Raw genomic sequence first — 19,702 nt, 5'->3', positions numbered from 1 at the left:
TGCTGACTTGAATCGCAGTGTCACTTTAATTTGCAGCCACTGGAGCAGAACCTCACCAAATGCAAAGGAAATACTTCAGCAATTAGCCTGCACTCAGCTCAGTGCTGCAGGAGTCAGGCTGCTGCAGCAGCCCTGCCACTGAGCTCGGGGACAGCCCCAGCACCCAGCAGAACCTGCAGGGGAGGGTGCAGCTCTGCAATAATGGGGCTGTGTCACTGCTCAGGAGAAAGGGAGACTGCCTGGGACACCTTAGAACAACATCATCCTGAAAGGAGCTTTAAGAAGTCAAGCCTGTGCTGTCACTTTTACTTTGCTTGCTTATTTCTTTATATATATATATATATATGGGAATTAAAACAAGTTTATTTCATGCAAATTTTTACTTGAGTAGAGGCAAGGTTATTAAGGAACTTCTGGAGTTACAAGGCTTCTTGGTTTACTCAGGAGAAGACTATGTAATTCCACTGAATGAGGTTAGAATAGAAAACCCGTGCTCTAAGTGTTGGGAGAAAAACAACAGTAACAGCCAGTTACTCACCACTTGTTACAGCATGGGCTTGGATGAGCTTCCTCTGCTCCATATCCAGCCTCCCTGGGCAGCTTCCTATCATGTTGGGCTCCATGGCTACCCTCTGGATCCTTCAAAGCTGACTCAGTACTGCAGAGGGAAACAGGACATGACACATTCACAGTTCAGATACAGAAAGTGGCAGAAGATGGACCAGTGTCACTTTTATCCTGTGCATTAGCAGGTATTCTTTATCATCTCCATTACCACTGCCACTCATTTCATTTAAGGCAGAAATGTCCTCCTGTACAATCACAAAGACATATCCCCATCTCCTCTGTAACTGTAAATAGAAAATTCACAGTTTCTACAAATCAGGAAAGAAGAGAATAACTTTCATTTTACATAGAGGCCAACTAAGACATCAAGTAACGAAGTTTATTCAAGGTCTACAAAAAACCTGGGACACTGTTACAGGCCAGACCTTCACTGGCTGATGCCCAGGATCAAATGGGCAGTCAGCTCCTTTCAGGACCAGCAGCACAGCCCTGCAGAACTGTCCTTCAGAGCCTGGCCAGCTGGGTGCCAACCCTGCCCTTGTGCCAAACAGACACAGGTAATTCAGAACAGAGACACCCCCGGGGCTTGTTTGCCCATTAAGATGTTGGGAAGAGAGTTCAAGCTCCTTTCCAGATCCCTGGGCAGGAGCAGCTGCTGCCTCTGTGTTTACTGACACCTTAGAAAGGATGCCATCCCTCTGCAACACCCACTTGCTCAAGATGCCAGGAACTGAGCACCAAACCCCCCTGGCAGCCCTTCCACGGCTGGACCACCCTCGCCAAGGGGGATGGAAGGCACTGGGCTGAAGCAGAGACACCCCCAAAAAGAGTTTAAACCCCGAGTGGCCGTGGGCACCCCCCCAGTGCCCCGGGACACCCAGCCAGCCCATCTGCCCCTTTGTGGGGGCTGTCCCAGGGGCCGGGGGTGGCCGTGGGTGCCACAGGAGGCACCTGCAGCTCACACAATGGGCTGTGGGTGCTCGGGGGAGAGACAGATTGATGTATTGTGTGTGGGGGAGGAGGCTGTCACTGGAATCCATGTGAACCCGGGCTCTCGGGGCAGGGCAGATTGACAGCTTTTGTAGGTCGCAGCTCTCTTTCAAAGCTCTGCTTTATAGACAGTAGGTTAGGGGGCCCGGGCTTTCACTCCCATAATTTGAACAGGGCAATCATCAGCATTGAGAATTTCTTCTCTCTCTCTCTCTCTCTCTCTCTTTTTTTTTTTTCTTCCACCCCCTTGTTATGCATTAAATGATTTCAGTGGAGGAATGTGCAGCATTAATTAGAATTGGTTAGCAGATACCGAGGGGAAAAGTTTCTTCACAACAACTAAAGGAGGTGTCAGTGCTACAAAGAGGGTTTTGTTTTCGCTCTCCCCCGCATTATCAGTGCAATATGTAAGGTAGCTATTCTTTTCATTTAAATTAAGTGGAAAGCTACTAAATCTTGTTTTATTCTCCCCCCCCCCCCAAAAAAAAAAAAAAAAAAAAAAGGAAAAGGTCCTTAACACTTATCTTTTAACTTCTTTTATTTTGCAAGGTTAGTGTTTACTTTTGCTTTCAGTCCTGCCCATTAACTGGCCTGCAAAGATGTGTATCCAGTTTTGTGTATCATTTAGCTCTCACAATTATAAGCCAGCACAACTCATATATAAGGATTGTCTGCTGATTAAAGCAACAACTTTGCCATTTAAAATAACAGGCGCTCGTCTAAAGGAACACATTGAAATTCAGAAGTGTGGCTGGCTGTTCTCTACAGGGATTTCCTCGTTTCTTTCAACCTTCTAAATAGAAGTTAAGCTAAAAGATGGCCTTGAGCATATAAAGTAAGAGCTTAGAAGAAATGCTCGTTAATATATTTATATATGCTTTTTATGTAATTCCTTAAAAACTTTTCCCATCGACAGTGTGCAAACAAATATTAGCCCTGATACTGGTTAAATATTTTCTTCCATCAAATGTACTCAACTAGTTTACAAAAAATTATTTAAAAAATAAAAGTTTAAAAAAATAAATCTTGAATGACTGTCAACATTTAACAAGAGACACAATCCTAAGTGCTGCACTAAGGGTAATATCACATTCCTTGTTTTCTGTTAAGGGTTTAAAAATTACCAAATTATTACCACCATAAAGCATCATCTCCTAAGACATGTAAAGCCAGCTGCTGTCTCTAGAAGTAAATTACTAAGGCTCTGTGCCATGCAGATTCCCTTGCCACAAATTCCCCTGAAAAGTAAAGATATTTACACTGTGCCCACAGTACCAGTCAGCAAATGCTGCTTGTGTTCTTTTAACCAGGAAAAGTACAATTCCTGCTTGTTCCCCTTGAGGGAGTGCTGGGAAGTGCAGCCACAGGCAGAGTGGCCTGAGCAGGAGAGAGAGCAGGTATTCCCAGACAGGCAGTGGTCCTTTTCCTACAGGGCAGATCCCAGTGCCTGATATTTTATCTGACACCCACAAACAGGTCTGGCCTATGCATTATAAAGTCAAAACCTCAGCTTAAAATGTAAACTTTGCTATTCAGTATCTAGATCTTAACAAGCTTTTATCTTCATCTTACTGGTAAATCAGGAGTTGCTGGTGGGAGATGTGATGTTAGAGATTTTTTTTTAACATTTTTTAACGTGGCATTGCCACAGCAACTTAAAGAGCTGCGTAAAGATGAGCTAAACAGAGCCCGTGCAGAGGAAGAGAGGAGCAATTTCTGCTGTGCACAGGATGCAGGGTTTTTTTTAAGTAGAAATTCAGCAATATAAAAAGCCAGCTGAAGTATGTCACCTTCTGGCTGGAGACTTTTCCCCACCGTGGAACGGAGGAACAAGCTTCCTAAACTTCTGACATTGTCTTGCAAGGAAAAGAAATCCATGGGATACGAAGAGTTATTTTCCACAGTGCAAAGTGCACCCCCCTAGAACTGCCAGTTCAGCTCCATAGCTGGGATTTAAGCTCTGGGGGGCTGCACCAGGGCAGGGAATAATTAATTAATTAATCAATCAAGTGCCTCTGGGCAGAGGATCCCAGGCAGACAAGCTGTTTGCTGCCTGAGCCGCGGAGCAGCGCTGCTCTGGGGGGCCGAGGGCACTGCCAGGCTGGGGTTTGAAGCGATGCCCAGCCCCGGGTCAGCCGAGGCAGCCCAGAGCCCTCCCTGCTCGGCCCCTTCCTGGCACTGCTCAGCAGGACCAGCTCGCTCCCTCCAGAGAGGCAACACGGCAACCCACGGCTCGCTCCTGCCAAGTTTGCCCGTGTCTCCTTCACCCCGGCCCAAGGGCCAGCTCCTCTTTTCCCTTTTTTGGGTTTTTTCCCCCCCTGACCACGGCACCTCTCTCCGAGTTCTGCATCCCCCATGCATGTAAATGAGAGGGGTCCAATTACACGCGGGGGAGAAAGGGTTTAATGAATCGTGAAAAAGCAAGGGTTGCTTAGGAAGAAAAGCTCGATCCCAGCGCCCCCTCAGTCCCCCCACTTGGATAAACGTGGGTTTGTCATTTTTGAGAGTGATGGGAGAATGCAGGGGAGTGAAGGAGAGGAACCCCCAGCTGAATGAGCACCACGTTTGTTTGTGTTTACTGTGGCCCCCACTCGAAACCCCTGAAATACACTTCGGCAGAAAAATAGTTAAGCACAGAAGTTATGTCTCTCCACACAGCACGAACAAATGCAACATGTAATTGCAGATAACTCTGTTCAGGTTCTCCCACATGGAGACATTCCTCTTCCTGCTCTCCTTTCCTCTGTGTGGATGTGTAAGGTCTTAATATCAGCTTAAAGGACAAAGAACAGGCAGAAGTTGGTTGTTATTTGTGAGGTCCTGTAAGACACAGCCACAGGTTACACAGTCAAAGCTGTGTCACCAACTCCCACACCTGGCTGGCCCTGAAATGGGTTGGTTATCACTGGCTATCCCAGATGAATGTGAACGAGACAGGGATATGATGAGCATTTTAAGGCAAACCACTCTAATTCAATATTATTAACATCAGGTATGATTTCATATGATTACCTTTAAAACAGACATTAAACCACTTTGCTTTGTAAATAACCCTAAATATTCTTTCAGATGTCTTTTCCTTCTACTGTTTTTTTATTATTATTTTTATTTAGTAGGATTAATTATTAGTCACTAGCTGTTGCTAAAATGACTTCAACATCTAAAATTACAGAAAGAAAACCTCCCAGTGCCCTCACTGGGAATTACACAGCACTGTGGTGCCAAGATGTGAACAGAAATGGACATAAACACTCGAGTTTGAAGGTGGTCTCCCTTTTCCATACCAATGAGGGAATCACAAATACTGAGCAATTCCATCTCCAACCAAAACATGGCAGAGTTCCTGTCTGCTCAGCATCTTTAAAATTTGGCCTCGAAGTTTCCTTCTTTATTTGGGCATAGAAATACCCGTGGAATTGCACATGGAAGTGGTTTCTTATTGAGTAGGATGCAGCTAGAAAGCAGAATGGCTTCCACAGCAGCAGCAATGGGACAACTCCCTGTGAGCACAAATTCACACAGGAGTATGAGCAACTTCTGCAACCACACCAAGCCTGCCCCAATTTTTTGCTAACTTCATCTAGAACTCTGCAAGCAAAATGCTTAACTTCCAGCAGTTATGAATGAATATTTCTCATTAAAAGTATGTGGGAATAAAAAGACAGACTACTGCTTTGGTGCTGCATGTTCTTAGTCCTGAATTATTGGCCAGACACAGAGATGAGTGGTAGAAATCCCTGATCTGACTGAAAGTGAATGAAGATTTATAGGAAGTCAGATGGAAAAACCAAATTGCTACTTCTGGACATAACAAAGCATATTTTTCCAGCCCATTCAATTAATTTCATCCAAAGTGGTACAGAAAGTATCTTGAAGAGCACACATGTTGTAGACAAAATTTTCATATAAATCACTTGCCCTTTACCTTTGTCTGGCCCACAGAATGACTCAGCCAGATAAACTAAACCTTGCTCAGAAACTAACATTTAGAGAAGCACAGATGGAAAAAATACCATCTGAGTTAGAAAACAGTATCATACACAACTGTGTTAAGGGCAAGATATTCTGGAGCTTATAATTGTGATATATTTCATCATTGAGGTTGGATAAACAAAATATTTGCAGCTACAGATTTCACCAACAGGCAATTAACATGCTATTAACATGTTTTCATGAAGGACCAAACACCACTTGGGCTTGAAGGACATTTTTTTTTACATTTGTTTTCCAAATAGCATTTTGTTTTAAGTTATTTAAGAGCAATGCCTTCTTAATGCATTTTGGGGTTATCTTCTTCTTTTTTTTTTTTTTTGTAATTCAGTGCAGAAGAACAGTTCTTTAATACAGCAAAAAGTAAAAAAAAAAATCAGTACAAAATTTGAACTCACTCATGAGACATTTTTTTTCATATTTACCTAACCAAATATAGTTAAAAACACAAAACCACATAAATGCTTCATTCTCATATCCGTGGGAGACACCACTACCAGAAGGACCATTTTCTGCATCAAATTATACACCTGAAACTTTTCTTTCCCATCAGTTCCTTCCCTGTGACTGTTTCTCTGGTGCTTTCACCACATCACTTTTTCTGCCCTGCCCGTGCATGGCAGATATTTGGGGTGCTGGTCCCTTGGGTTGGGACACTTCTCATGGGTCATCAACTGAACCTCCACCTCCTGGAGAGGGGGTGGTGCTTTTCTAAGCTCTCTCCTCAGCAGTGGGGTGGGAGGAGACCCAGAGGGTTTTCTTTCTGCTGAAGAGCACACAAACATTTTCATGCTCCCAGACTCTCCAATCCCTTTTTTCCCTGTTTCTGTGCTAACTCAGTGAACACACACACCTTGTCTCGTTCTTCAAACCTCCTACTTCTTCCTACAAAACTGCTACCAAGGAGAGCAAGGTGAGCCACAGGGGGATGGCACAAGGTACCCACACCAACCAGGGAAACAGCAAAGATCTGCCTGTTTTGGTCCACCAGCTCTGGCACATCTGCCTTTAAGATTTAACTGCACGTGAGTTATGTTTTCATGAATCAGTTCTGGTTTTCACAGCCCAGGATTTGGCTGTTTGCACAAAAACCCTTTGCTTTTCTCTCGACAGAAAACACACTAAAATACACTTTCGAGTTGTTGTAGATTTTTTTTTATTTTTTTTTTAATGGGGAAACATTAGGTAATTAAGGAAATCATGCACCATGCCATGTGGAGGCCTCCTAACAAATACAACTTTGGTGGCCATGACCCTGGCCAGAGGAAGAAGGCTGTGATGTCACCTCATCCCCAAGTCCCAGTTTCACGGGTAGTATCTCTGAAAGGAATTGTCTAAAGGAGATTGTTCCTTATGAAAAGTTCACATGATGGAGTCTGAAGGGCTTGTTTCACTTGGAGCCCAGCGGGACAGAGCTGCTTGGAAAGAAGCATTCAGTGTGTTCTGTTTTGCTGAAAGCTGTCACAGTGAACAAGTACTTAGCAAACAGCATGAACAAGGATATGAACTAGAAAACTAGCAGGGCCCTGACAACATTGTAATAGTGGGCTCAGCTGCTCAGAGCCTGCACAGTGATGCATGGGGGCACGAGAGGGAAAACAGAACTAGATTTCTGTATTTTTAATTTTTTTTTTAAAGGTGACAGTTTATAATTACTCCAAACTTGTTTGTATTGTCATGGTCACTTCTGGCACCAGTGGGAGGGGGCAGCACCCTGGCAAGAAGAGGTGCAGGGCAGAGGCACAGCACACAGACCAAGGGCTGAACTGATTGATTTAAAAGCAGTCAGCTCTTGTCCTATTGTCCTGTTTTGTAATGTCTTTACTTCTGTTATGATGGGCTGCCTGTTTAAGCTGTCACTCCTCTCATGTCTAATCCATATTTAGCACTGAATGAAAGCTCCCTGAATCCCAGCCCAGAACTGGAAGAACACTTGCCATTCCACACCTTTGAAAAGAAGCCACTTTCACTCAAGCACCTAATTGATGACACCATGTAGGTACAGACTAGCACCAATTAAAGATCCCCCTCCCTCTACCCCACCAGACTACTGAAGGCTGCACAACATTCGAAGACATCAAATGAATAGGAAATAAGAATAGGATAAATATCCTCCTTTTGGTTTTACACACTGCATCCACATCCTTGTTTCTCCAGCAAGCCTCAAAAATGCACTAACCACACCTTTTCCCCATCATTATGACAACTCTCAAGCTTATGATGAGCAGAGTTTCAAAAGTAAGTAAATAACTTCTTATTTATCACCTCTAACATGTGCATTTTCCTGGACAGAGAAAGCCCCAAAATGGTGTCCTTTGCTACAGAGGGCTAAAAGTGCCTTCTCCAGGTTGTCTTCTACTAAGCAATTTACACAAAATCCCTTTTCCCTCATTTCTTTTGCAAGGACAGAAGACTTGGAATGTTTGGGTGAATAGCCCAGCACAGCACCCACCTCTTTGCTTACAGACCTCAACAGGCTCAGTATGAAAACAACTTTTCTAGCCTGTAGGATGTCCTGTGGATTTTATCAGATCCTGGGATATGTTCCTGCACCTGTCATCCATTCCCTTCATACTCTCTGTCATATCTAAAAACCTCTGCTAATGGTTTGTGGAAAGAGCACAAGGGGAGGAAGATGGGATGAAGAAGCACCTGCTCCCACATTCCCTGTCGAGATGGGTCAGAGCCACTATTCCAGTCCTGACTCTCTGACTGCACTTCCCTTCTCCATTCATGGCCAGTAACAGTATTATGGCTGCTGCCTGCAAATTTGGATCTTAATGTATAAGGCAAATTGCTTTAAATTGCTTAAAAATTATTATAAAGATTATTTTCTCTGGCCTCCTGTCTCCACACAGCCCATACACCATACACAATAATCTTGGCATCTGAGGGATATCAGTCTTTGATCCAAGGCTTCCAAACCCTTTAGCATGAGAAGCAGGAGTGGTTTTTTTTAGTAGTCCACATGGTTTCTGGCTGAGTTCTGCACTAAATCCCTCCCCAACACTGACAGATGGCTGGCTTTAGGATGAGCTGTGTTCCAGGGAAATCCAGAGCTGGGACCATCAAAGTGACAGGTCTGTGCTGACTTTGCCTGGATCTGAGGAACTTGTTTCATCACTTTTTTGATATGCAAATGCATTATTCTCTGGTTTGCATGTAAACTGAGTATCAGGTGTTTTCTCAGACTCAAAAAAACCTTGTGGGGTTGAACTTACTTCAACAATACACAAAGTTAGTCTCTCCCTCTGATAACCACATCCCTCAGATCCTGGGAATCCTGTTACAAGTTTCTTATCACTGTGAGTATAACAGAGTTTTTTCAGCAAAGCAAGTGTCTTTTGCAAGGAGACCAATTATGATAAGACTTTTCTCCCACTGATTTTTTCAGCTACTCCCTGAACCAGATAGCATGTTTTCATTATGAAAAAAAAAAAATTATTCTCCCCTCTTTTTTTTCACTCTTTTCAGCCCAGATCTCCCTTCATTTCAAGTGCACTACAGTGCAGAAGTTTGAAAGAGAAAGGACTAGGCTTTTTCAAAAATGCCAGCATTATTTAGGGACCTGCATCATAAACACTTTTAACAAAATAGCTTGGATTAGCCAGGAAAATCTTGTCTGTAGTGAGAAAATCTTCACATTATGCCCTCACCACAGGATGGAGAGTGAGCACCCATGGAGAGGTGACCTCCAGGTAGAAACAGTGACATTTCCAGCTGGCAGAGCTGGCTGCAGGAGATGCCCCCACTGCACCCTGGTTGTGGCCAGCTGCCCAGCTGCAGGAGGGCAGGATGCACTTGTATGTCCCACCTCTGTCCCTCCACCTCTATAAAGTACCCACTGTCATTTTTATGACTTACATCTTTGTCTTTTGTCTCTAAATTTGCAAAACTACTTTGCCCCAATGGCTCTGTTCCCTGCAGCATCTGCAGCACCACAGACAGGATGGCAGGCACAGATCTGCTGCTAAAACTCTTGCTGTCCCATCTGCCTGCCTAGAAAATAGCAGCCAGCAGCAGGATTTTATGTCCTCACATACCATGGGTAAAAAACATTCTTTCTTCCATTCCCCTCCCCACAGATAGCCTGTATTCCTTGTGTCTAAGCTGTTTTCTTCCCAGGCTTGCCTATCTTTAACCCATGCACTGTTTGAAACTAAAACACAGAGCCCCTTTCATGCAGGGAGGGATGTGTTCCTGCCAGGCCCCAGTGTTCTAGGGAATTTGCCAGATCCCTCAATAATCTGATCCTCTGCCTTTTGGCTCCGATGTTCAGAGTTGGCTCTTTGGTCTGAGTCCTCCCAAAACAGGATCTCCATCCACTCCTCTATCGTGCTTTCCCTACTGCCTGGTAACCATGTGCAAGGTCCACCCCTCCAGCATTCCCTTCCCCAGCAGAGCAGCCCAAGAAAGCAGCACCCTCCAGAACACACAGGCAAGAGCGAGGGATTTCTATTTGCAGTGTCCCATTTAAGCTTTATGGTTCTCAGAGCACTTCAGTAAATGCCTTGGGTTTGATTCCCACAGCACAAAATGCCCTTCAAAGGGCTGCAGGAAGCCAGCAGAAGTGCCAGGAACAAGGAGAAGGAAAGTGATATAAAAGATGGCTCAAAGAGGGACTGGAAAGGGACCAGGTACAGCTGAGCTGCACTACCCTGAGCCCCCAGCTGCTGTCAGGTGCTCTGGCCCCTCGCTGGGACAGCCAGCTCTGCACACCAGGCTGCAGGGCCAGAGGGGAGACAGCTCCCCTACCCTCTGGGGCTGCCAATTAATCACTGTGCACATGCTAAGGGAAAAGTCCATGCCAGCAAGCCTGCAGCAGTGCCAGCCTGAGAGAGAGAGGGGAGGTGTCCCCCTGTTCAGCTGTTCCACCACTGCACAGAGCCAGGGGCTGGAGGATGTCCCTGCTCCAGACATGGGCCGTCTGAACCACTTCCCTCACGAGCTCTTGTTCCCTCTCCTACCCAAAATGAACAGATTTTGCAGAAAGGGAATGTAATTTTAAAAGTCCTGAGTTAATCAAATGCTTTAAAAACACAGTGCCTGTGATACAATGGATCAACTTTGTCCAGGGTGTCAGCCCATTCACTCCAACAAGCTTACACCAGGGATGAATTTGCTCTGGTGCCTTTGTCAATAAAATTCTAGGTTAAAAGAGACCCTATATAGAGCTGGTCCCAGAGGTAATTGCTAGTTAATCAGCCAATTAACTGACCCAATGAGTAGGAAAAGGGAAAGGGGGAGCAAGGGGGAAAACAAATCAGTCAAGGTACGGTGGAACGTAATTCTTTAGGAGTTAATGTTAGAAACCTTTTTAAAGGGATTGCAGCCTACCTTGACTCATTCCCCTTCTTCTTTCCTTTTTCTCTTCTTCCCAATTTGTAATTGTTGGTTCCCCTAATTGGCTGATTAACTACTTATTACAGGCAGACCTGGAGGTATGTGGGATCCCGTTAGCCACGGAACTCGGTTGTGTCCAGCCAAGCGAGGCTGAATGCAGCACAGCATCTGGATGGGCTGGTTTTTTCTTACCCACTCTGATGGCTTAGAGTCAAGTAGCATTTCATTTGAGAAGATCCTTTTTTTAAACTGGCTCCTATTTTATTTATGCAGTACTACGAAGAAAGGGAAGGAGGTTTTTTGGACGTTCTGTTAAGCAAACGGAATGATTTTTAGCAATGGGGTTTGTACCCCTCGAACTAACCCATTTACTGATACACTATCAACACTATCAGGATATTTCAATGAATGAGCTGGTACAGCTGCTTGATGTTACAATAATAAGTAATGACAATAGAATTAACCTCTATTTTCCTTTGATAGTGTTACCAGGCTGCTTTCTACCGGCACGCAGTGCTGGGAGATGAGTCCTGATGGTGAAAAGGGTAAGCTGAGAAAGTTACCCTCATTTCCACTCCTTGGATTTCTGTGAGGGAACAGAGCAGAGCTCACCCTTGCATTTGTTGGCTTCACATAAGATTTATAGCAGGTCAAAAGGGAGGTACCAGTCAGTTCTGGTACATCCTGAAACCACACAGTCAAGGAGGAACCCCAAGTTGCTCCCTGAAGCTTTGAAGAGGAGTTATGCTGCTTGTTCCACATAAAGCAAATCTCACAGCAACACTTTAACACACCTTTTGCAGCATCTATGTAGGCAGAGATGGAGCTGCTGCACATAAAACAATGACAATCACAGCTACACAGGGCCCCAGGTTTGACCTCCCTAAAACAACACCTGTCAGTGCACGTGGCTGCACACACACAGGTTATTTTCTAAAGCTGGTGGAGTGTTTTGCTCACTCATCCTCCTGTGTGGATAGTAAATAATACTCCTTTTTCTCTCCTCTTTTCTTGGGCAGCAGGACCCTGTGCAAAGCAGCAAATACTCCAGTTGCAATTGTCCAAGGAGATGGGCATAGAATGGGGTTCTCCTGGCATAGCCTCTGTTGCATAAACATCTTCTTCAAGTTCCACTTTCCTCCTTCACCTTCAGAAGAGAGTTCGGGATTTTAATTCTATTTAATGTTTGTGGTGATTTACTCCTCCTGCCCCTCTTTTCTCCCTCAGCAAAAGGGCAGGCTGAGCCTGGGCAGCCCATCCTCAACTGCATGTAAATCACAATCTGATTAGGCAGTGATATATTCATCTTTAACTCCTGTATAAAAGTTATTCAAGTATTTTGACAAAATAAGTGCTGTTTACTTTATACATTTTCTGCTAATTCTAAAGATTTCTGCAAACCTAAAGGATCTCATGGAATTTACAGGCTTGTGGCTTTGCTATTGAAAGTATAAAAGCATGCTAAATTAAGTTGATTTGCCTGTGAAAGAAATACGTCCATTATTCATGTCAGGGCCCTGTCACATCAAATTGAGGGAGTGAAGAAAACCCTTTTTTATCAACGTTTAGAAGCAAGGAAAAAACCAACCATTCAGGGGCTGAATTTCAATTGGGAGAAAGTCAGTCTGAAAGCAAGGTTAAAAAAAAAAAAAAAGCTGGGGACATGTCTAATGTTGGAAATCAGCAAAGGGTGGGTTTGATTTAACTTTGGCTGGAATCTTTCAAACAGAAAGCCAGGACAAAACTCAAACTAGCAAGGGGTACACACAGTCTCGATGTCTCTCATGTGTAAACTTGTCAGAAGTAGTTAAGCTAATTCAAATTTAAAACTTTTCAGACCCCTGTTCTTCCTGGGTGCTTCAAAATAATGATAAAAATTGTTAAACAAAGCATTGCGTTTGTGCCCAGCTGATATGTTTATCCACTGGTTGTTACATGATTTAATTCTTATTAGCAGACAACATGTAAGGGGTTTAAAGTTTGATTAGCTGACAGATAATAGAAAAAAGTTTGGTTTAGATATAGGTGTTCTTTGGCTGTGCATATCTGTACCAAGGGGGCTGACGGGATCAAAAATAGTCAGGGTTGTTTCCTGTCCACTAAAAGACACACACACACACTCCCCCTATATATTTATATATACACTACTTCACATAGCCAGAAAACCTCCACTGATTTTTTATGATAGGTACAGACAAAATAAATGGCACGAGCCACCTTTTAAATAAAAAATTGATTTGCAGCCTGCTAAACTATTCAAATATAGGCAGAGTTAAAGGAGAAACTGTAAGGGGAATTTTATCCACTGAAATTCTTCTCATTGTCTGACGATAATTTCTCGTGTGTCCTGCTTGCTTAGCAAACAAAAAGCTTACAGTTCCTTCTCCCTGCAGTTGGTTTTTATAAGCTTAAAACCAGCATGTTAAGTGGCATTTCACAGTCTTCTGCTTAAAGCCTAATTGGTTTAGACTGGACACCTCAGAGATATTCTTTAAAAGAAGCCCAGTTTTCATGCTGCTGACATTATTATACTGTACAGAGGGTAATTCAGCAGCTTGTTTTCCTTACACCATGTTTCTGGGTACCAGGCCTGCACATCATTTCTGCATGAAATTTGTTTTCTTACCTTTTGTTTTTCCCTGGCCTCCCAGCCCTGGGGTTAACATGTTTTCTGCTTTAAAGCTGTTATATGAAAGACACTTTACCACCTCATCCAGACACTCTCTCCAGCTTCCCAACTTCAAAGTCTCAAGCTGGGAAAGCAAATCTAAGTCCCAAATGCCGGACTCAGAGGCTTCTATAGGACCCTCCACTAAAGTTAAGTTCTTGTCTTTAATTGAAAATTGCAGCCAGTGTAAATAGGAGATAGTTTGCAGCAAGCTTGTCACAAAAGGAATTACCTCGTGGAGTGGCTACACTGGGGTAAACACAGGGGATAAAAAAGAGAAAGAAAAAGAGAAAGAAAAAAAAGCCAGGAGTAAAAGAGAGAGGCATTGTGCTGTGGAGGTAGCATCAAGACAAGGATTAATGGCCAGAGGAATTGTATTTTCTGTGCTTTCAGCAATGTTACAATCTCCCAAAAAGTAAGTGTTACTAATAAGCAGGCCAGTGAAGAAAGGTCAGGGTATCAAGGGAAATGGAAAAATCAGGCTCTGAAAATAACAGAAACCTTTTATTCTGTAAAAACCAAGCAAAGTGTTGCTGATCTGTTTATTTTTAGCAGTTACATTTGGGTCAACTAGTGAAGTTTGCTGTTTTACAGGGTTGGCAAGTGATAGGAAGTGATGCATACCACAAATGCCATTTTCTGCCAACTTCAGTTACTTCCACGCACCAGCAACTTATTCCTTTCCCAGTACCTGGCTGGTAGGGAGGAATTCAGTTCCCTGCATTTTCCCTGTTGATATGTTACACGGATTTGGGGATGAAATCCAAGCAGCTGGCCCTGACAGAGCAGAACAAGGAGAGAGTGGTGGTGGGAAGCAGGGCAGGATCCCTTTCCAGTGCTCAAACCTCTGCTGCCCTGGGATTGTGGTGCTGGTACAGACTCACCCAACATTGTCAGATCTTTGCAGTAACTCAGACACAGCAAGAGAAAATGAGGAGAAGCCTGTGGTCTTCTCCTTTTCCCCACTCCTGGGAGTTGGGGTGAGTTGGGTTTTTGGCTCGTTGGACCCCCCTGAGCTGGCTCAGTGAATGGTCAAGAAGCACCAGTGTTGGCAGAAGGGAGTGAGGGAGGGGAAAGGAAATCTCCTTTTTCAGCAGCACCTACAGCTTTAGCAGCTCTGATGCATCTGGGAGCTGCACCCTGAGACTCACTAAATTTAGGCTCAGTTCCTAATTCCTTCACCGACTCCCTGAATAAACCTGGATATGTCACTTGATACTTCCTGGCCTTTTTTATACAACCCTAAGCAGGGTATGAACACTGTCTTCATGGGAATCCATTCAGCAGCTCAGAGACATTATCACATTAAAATTATTGCTACTAAAATTGTTGTTTAAGCTCACATATTGACCTCTTTTCTGCCTTGAATAGCTCACTTATGCCATGTCACATCACTCCATAACAATGGACACAGTTCAGTTATGGAAACGGGATATTCTGAAAAGTAACAGGATGGATATTAACAGGCAATAAACCTGTTCCATTGCTATCAGTGCACCTACTGCTGGTTTGGTTTTTTTTGTTTTGTTTTGCCTTTTTTTTAATTCATAGCTCATCATCTTCAAAATGCAGTTCTGAATGGAAGCCAACAGAGGCAGAGTCTAAAAATTTAGTGGAAATATAATTGAGTCTGTTCATACATAATGCAGAAGTACAGGAAACTGTGACGGGATTCAGAAAAGTATTCTCCACAATGGTTTTTCATGTTACATAACCTATTTTTAATAAAATACAGAATCTGTGAATTTAAGAGCACTGCTGACACAAAACAGAATCATACCATTATAAAGCAGGAAATTGCATATTTGTTTCTATTCACTTTTCAGTGGATTACAAGTTGCATTAATTCAAAACTCTCTTAGAAGTTTCTACAGCACGAATCCATTGGATTCATCTGTGAGAAACAGAACTGATTAAAAATCCAAAATATATCCTAATTATCCAAATAAACTAACTTAAAAATGTCGTTATTTTTGAGGGTTCTAAAAATTGCTCACTTAGCCAAGAATTCTTGAAGTCCTCTTTCAGCTTTTCCTCTTCAATTGAATATTTGCATGCTTTTTAGCTTCTTGGTTTTAATGGTATTTTCCTTTTTTTTTTTTTGTTTTGTTTTTACTGTCATGGGAAATAATTTAATTGTGCATGGTATGAGACTCTCTCCATGTGTACACAAAAACAAACGCCATGCCTTTTAAACTTGGATCAGAATGAAGTCAGAGAAAGAAAGCCCTTAGCTTAAGACATTGCCCATTATTATTCTGCTTACAGTGCACACTTGGGAAGTTTTCATGTCCATAACTCACTGTCTGCAGTGCACTGCACCTCTTAAAGATATGCAAGTTCATTCCAGCATTTATCTGCTCTTTTCTCCTCCGGAGTTCAACTGTTTTTCCGCCTGATGGTTAGAATGAATTGAAGATTTTGAACTCATCCATCAGATTTGGAAATGATCCCTGAATTGATGAGGGTGTTTAACAGTTAATTGAACATTTCTGTTGTGAACTTCCATTGTTTCAAAGTGCAAAAATACCCACACCCAGGAACTGTGGACTTTCCAAAGGGACCTGATGATGCCAGTGAGTGTTTAGTTGGGTTTTAATCTTAACTAAATCTTTATACCCCACAGTCCTGGTTGAAAATTCACACCTGCAAACAAGGAAACTAAGGAATCTGGGTTTTTTCTCACGCCTTGATAGCCATGAAAAAAAATCTTCCAGACTTTCCACTCCATTATAGCACTTCAACTAAAGAGAAATTTTTTCTTCATTCTACAACTCCACCAAATTACTTCATTTTAATTCACTTTTTTACTTTTCACTGAGTTTTGTACAATTCTTTAAGAACATGACTTGAATTTCTTCATTGTGGTCTAGTGGAAGGGGCAGGGGGTTGGATGAGATGATCTTTAAGGTCCCTTCCAACCCAAACTGTTCCATGATTCACCTGTGGCAAACCCTTAACTCCTTGTCACTGCTTCCTGTCATCTCTGGCACCCAGGGGAACATCAGTGCTGTGTCCCACCTCCTGGAACACCTCCACCAAACTCCAAGCCTCTTCACAAGGACCTCAAGGAAACATTTTCCTCCTTGCACTTCAGTGCTTTTCAACTGCTGACCTGCCTGCTCTGCTCCACTGACAGCCTAATTCCCTAATTCCTCTTGACCAGCTCCCTTTTTTTAGTAGCTTTTTTCCCCCAGCACCAAGATCATTCCTCTGTGCTAGATGGTTAATTAACCCCCCTCCCAGGTTTTCCAGGTTTCTGTGGTGAGAGGGGTGGCCTCAGCCCTGCAGCTCTGGCTAAGCAGTCACATCCCCCAGCCCTGTGAGGTGCAGGTTTGGGCTCAACTTCCTTTGGAAGATTTCAAAACAAAAATAGTTCTTTCTAAACTGTATTTCTTCCCCACTGTGGAAAACTGCTGAACATGGACTATTATATTTCTAGGGATGATGATAATTTTTTCTTAGCATAAATTCTAATTCAGAAGAAGCTTTCCTTGGCACCAACTTGGCAAAAGGCACTTGGCCCAGGGCTGGCTGTGAATTTAAACCAGACCAAAGAGCCTCAGCCCCCTCTCCATCTCCTATGACAGCACTGGTATCTGTGCAGTGCTGTGATGAACCAAGCTGGGGAATTGCTCCAGCTGAAAGAGGGTCATTTCCTTATCTTTGCTGGGCTACTTCTCAGCCAGTCTCAGCTCATGATGGGTTTTACAAGTACCGCAGCCAGAGAAGAGGGGGAAAACAGCAGCAGGGCCAAGGGTGGCTTCTCTGCGAGAATCTTCTCTGCGAGAGTCACCAGTGAGTCTCTGCAGAGCTTCCTGAGGGATGGGGGGACAGGCACACCCAGAGAGAGAGAGCCACGCTTATCACAGCCTAAATCTGCCTTCAGAGCTTGCAAACACCGAGTACAACAGATACATCACAGGAATGCCGCTAGCGATTTGAAACTCATACACATGCAAATCAAACCGTTCCCATCCTCCGGAGTCTCTGCCGTTAAATGCAGAGATCCAGCGATGTTAATTAATATCCTGGCGCAACGGCCACGGAGAAGAGCACAACAGCTCGCCAGGAAAAAAATACAGCCCCAGGGAAATTAAAATCCATTCAGTGTGGCATATTCCTGCTTACGCTCAGAACACCCGTTGGACAGTGTCGGAATAATTTCCGACACATTCCCATTGACAGCGTGGAAACACGCAGGGATGGTTTGGAGGGGACCGCGCTCCGGAGCACAGCGTTTTTCTGTGAGTTAGAAACACAGCCGGTGTGTTTATCGCGCTGCAGACAGCTCTGTCTGGTTAACTGCGTTTCTCTCTAGGCGTCAGGAGTTGTATCAAGTACGTAAAAGCTGGTTTTCCCTGGTTTTTTCCCGGTTTTCCATCCCCTTGCGCCTCCCTCGTCGGGCCCCGCTGCGCCCTCTGGTGTCCACACGCGGTATTGCAGAGCAGGGCCCGGGACCCGCTCCCGCCGTTCCTTCCCCTCCATCCATCCCTTCCATCCCCTCCATCCCCTCCTTCCCCTCCATCCCCTCCTTCCCCTCCATCCCCTCCATCCCCTCCTTCCCCTCCATCCCCGCCGTGCCGCTGCCATCCCCCCATATCCCACCTTTCCGCACCTGCGGCTCTCTACAGAAATATTTGGGGCGCTGTCCCTCCAGAGATTTATAAAATCGCCAGAATTTTTATCTCAGATCAAGCGTAAACGAGTCCAGAGGAGGCCACCAAATTTGATTGGAGGGATGGAGCACCCCTTGTACAAGGGAAGGCTGAGAGAATTGGGATTGTTCAGCCTGGAAAAGAGAAGGCTTATGCCTAAGACTGGAAACTCCTCAGAGGTGTGAATTCCTACCAACCCTCAACACACCAGGCCTTTAAACTGGAGTTTTGTCTTTGGTAGCATCAAGAGCAAATATGGTGAGCAAGTCATAAGGAAGGAGCAAAAGCAGAGAGGGCAGATCCATCAGCTGGAAGAGAGAAAGGGAAGGACAGGTGGGAGGGAGTTTCTAATCAATGACAGGCCAACAAAAATTAACTGGAGTGATGCAGCTGCACAAAAAAAGGCAAAGGAGCCCAGGGCCCAGCTGGGGAGGGCTGCTTGCTGGACTGACAGGGCCACACAGGACAGCACTGCAACCTCAGCAGGTAGAACTGTGCTTGGCTCTCTACAAAGTGAGATCCAAACTAAATCCAGTACAATGAAAAAAAAAAAAAATAAAGAGCTTTTTTACAAAGAGATTAAAAGACCTTCCTGCAGATTACAACTGAATTGGGGTACAAATTGCTCTTTAAAGAGACACCTACGGGTAAAATAAGAGAGAGGAAAGCTAAAAGCTTCAGCGAAAAGGCAGTCTGACACAAAAACAAATTCACTGCATGTGAAGAGTCCTGGGGCATAGGGACCTCACCCTCTGCCCCTACAGAAGCACCTTCATTACTGTGATAATTCATTCTTTCTCTTTTTCTGACCCTGGGAGTTCTAACTCCTCTCTGCCCCATGGCACAGCTGAAAGCTGAAGCACTAAAGAGCTGCCTTACCCAGAACAGCCTCTGGGCACAGGTATGTTTGAAATTTGGCAGGATGAGGACCAGTTAAACCAGGTATTGTGTTTGTGGTAAAGGTTGTGGCCACAAGACTTTGCTTGTGATCATATGCAACGACAACAATGTTTTCCAGCAGGTTTAAAACTACAGAGTGCACCAGAGATCCTAAAAACCACCCAGCCACCCAGCACTGGTGAGTTAGGAGTGCAAAACATCACAGGGGCAAAGCTTCTCACACAGCATGGCTGGGTAGGGACACAGGTATCATCAGCTTCAAGTTTCATCTCAACTTGTAATAAAAACAAACAAACAAACAAACAAAAAACAAACAAAAAAAGCCACAATTCCTCTCCGTTTCACAAATAATAACAAACAGGGAAAGTCCAAGATGATGCTTCACTTAAGGCATTGGCAGTATTGACATTCAAACAAAAGGAATCCCAGTATGAGACAGGCTTAAAATTACCTCTTTCAAGGATTGCTTATAGAAATTATAAACTTTGTATTCTTTTTCGCATACTACTGTTTAAAATACCAATACGTATTTTGGTCACAGGATCCAGCTCCTCTTTTCAGCTGTGACTCTTTTTTTTTTTTTAAA

The 19,702-nt window shown here is 43.9% G+C and overlaps 1 long non-coding RNA gene across 2 annotated transcripts in view; it reads right to left on the bottom strand.

Annotated features, from left to right (window-relative positions):
• The window catches only part of LOC135421279 (uncharacterized), a 61,564-nt gene that overhangs the window by 5,028 nt on the left and 36,834 nt on the right, over nt 1-19,702 (bottom strand). Inside the window, exons 1-2 of one of the 2 annotated variants that reach the window (XR_010433945.1) lie at nt 10,885-11,033; nt 539-658 (exon numbers count right to left, since the gene is read on the bottom strand). This is a non-coding gene — a long non-coding RNA (uncharacterized LOC135421279). Of the gene's footprint in view, nt 1-538; nt 659-10,884; nt 11,034-19,702 lie in introns of those variants that run through there. The other variant, XR_010433946.1, reaches the window with a different exon arrangement.

The sequence above is a fragment of the Pseudopipra pipra genome, chromosome 13 (genome assembly GCF_036250125.1).
Source record: "Pseudopipra pipra isolate bDixPip1 chromosome 13, bDixPip1.hap1, whole genome shotgun sequence".
Taxonomy (NCBI): domain Eukaryota; kingdom Metazoa; phylum Chordata; class Aves; order Passeriformes; family Pipridae; genus Pseudopipra; species Pseudopipra pipra.
This window is presented reverse-complemented; position numbering and strand designations above follow the sequence as displayed.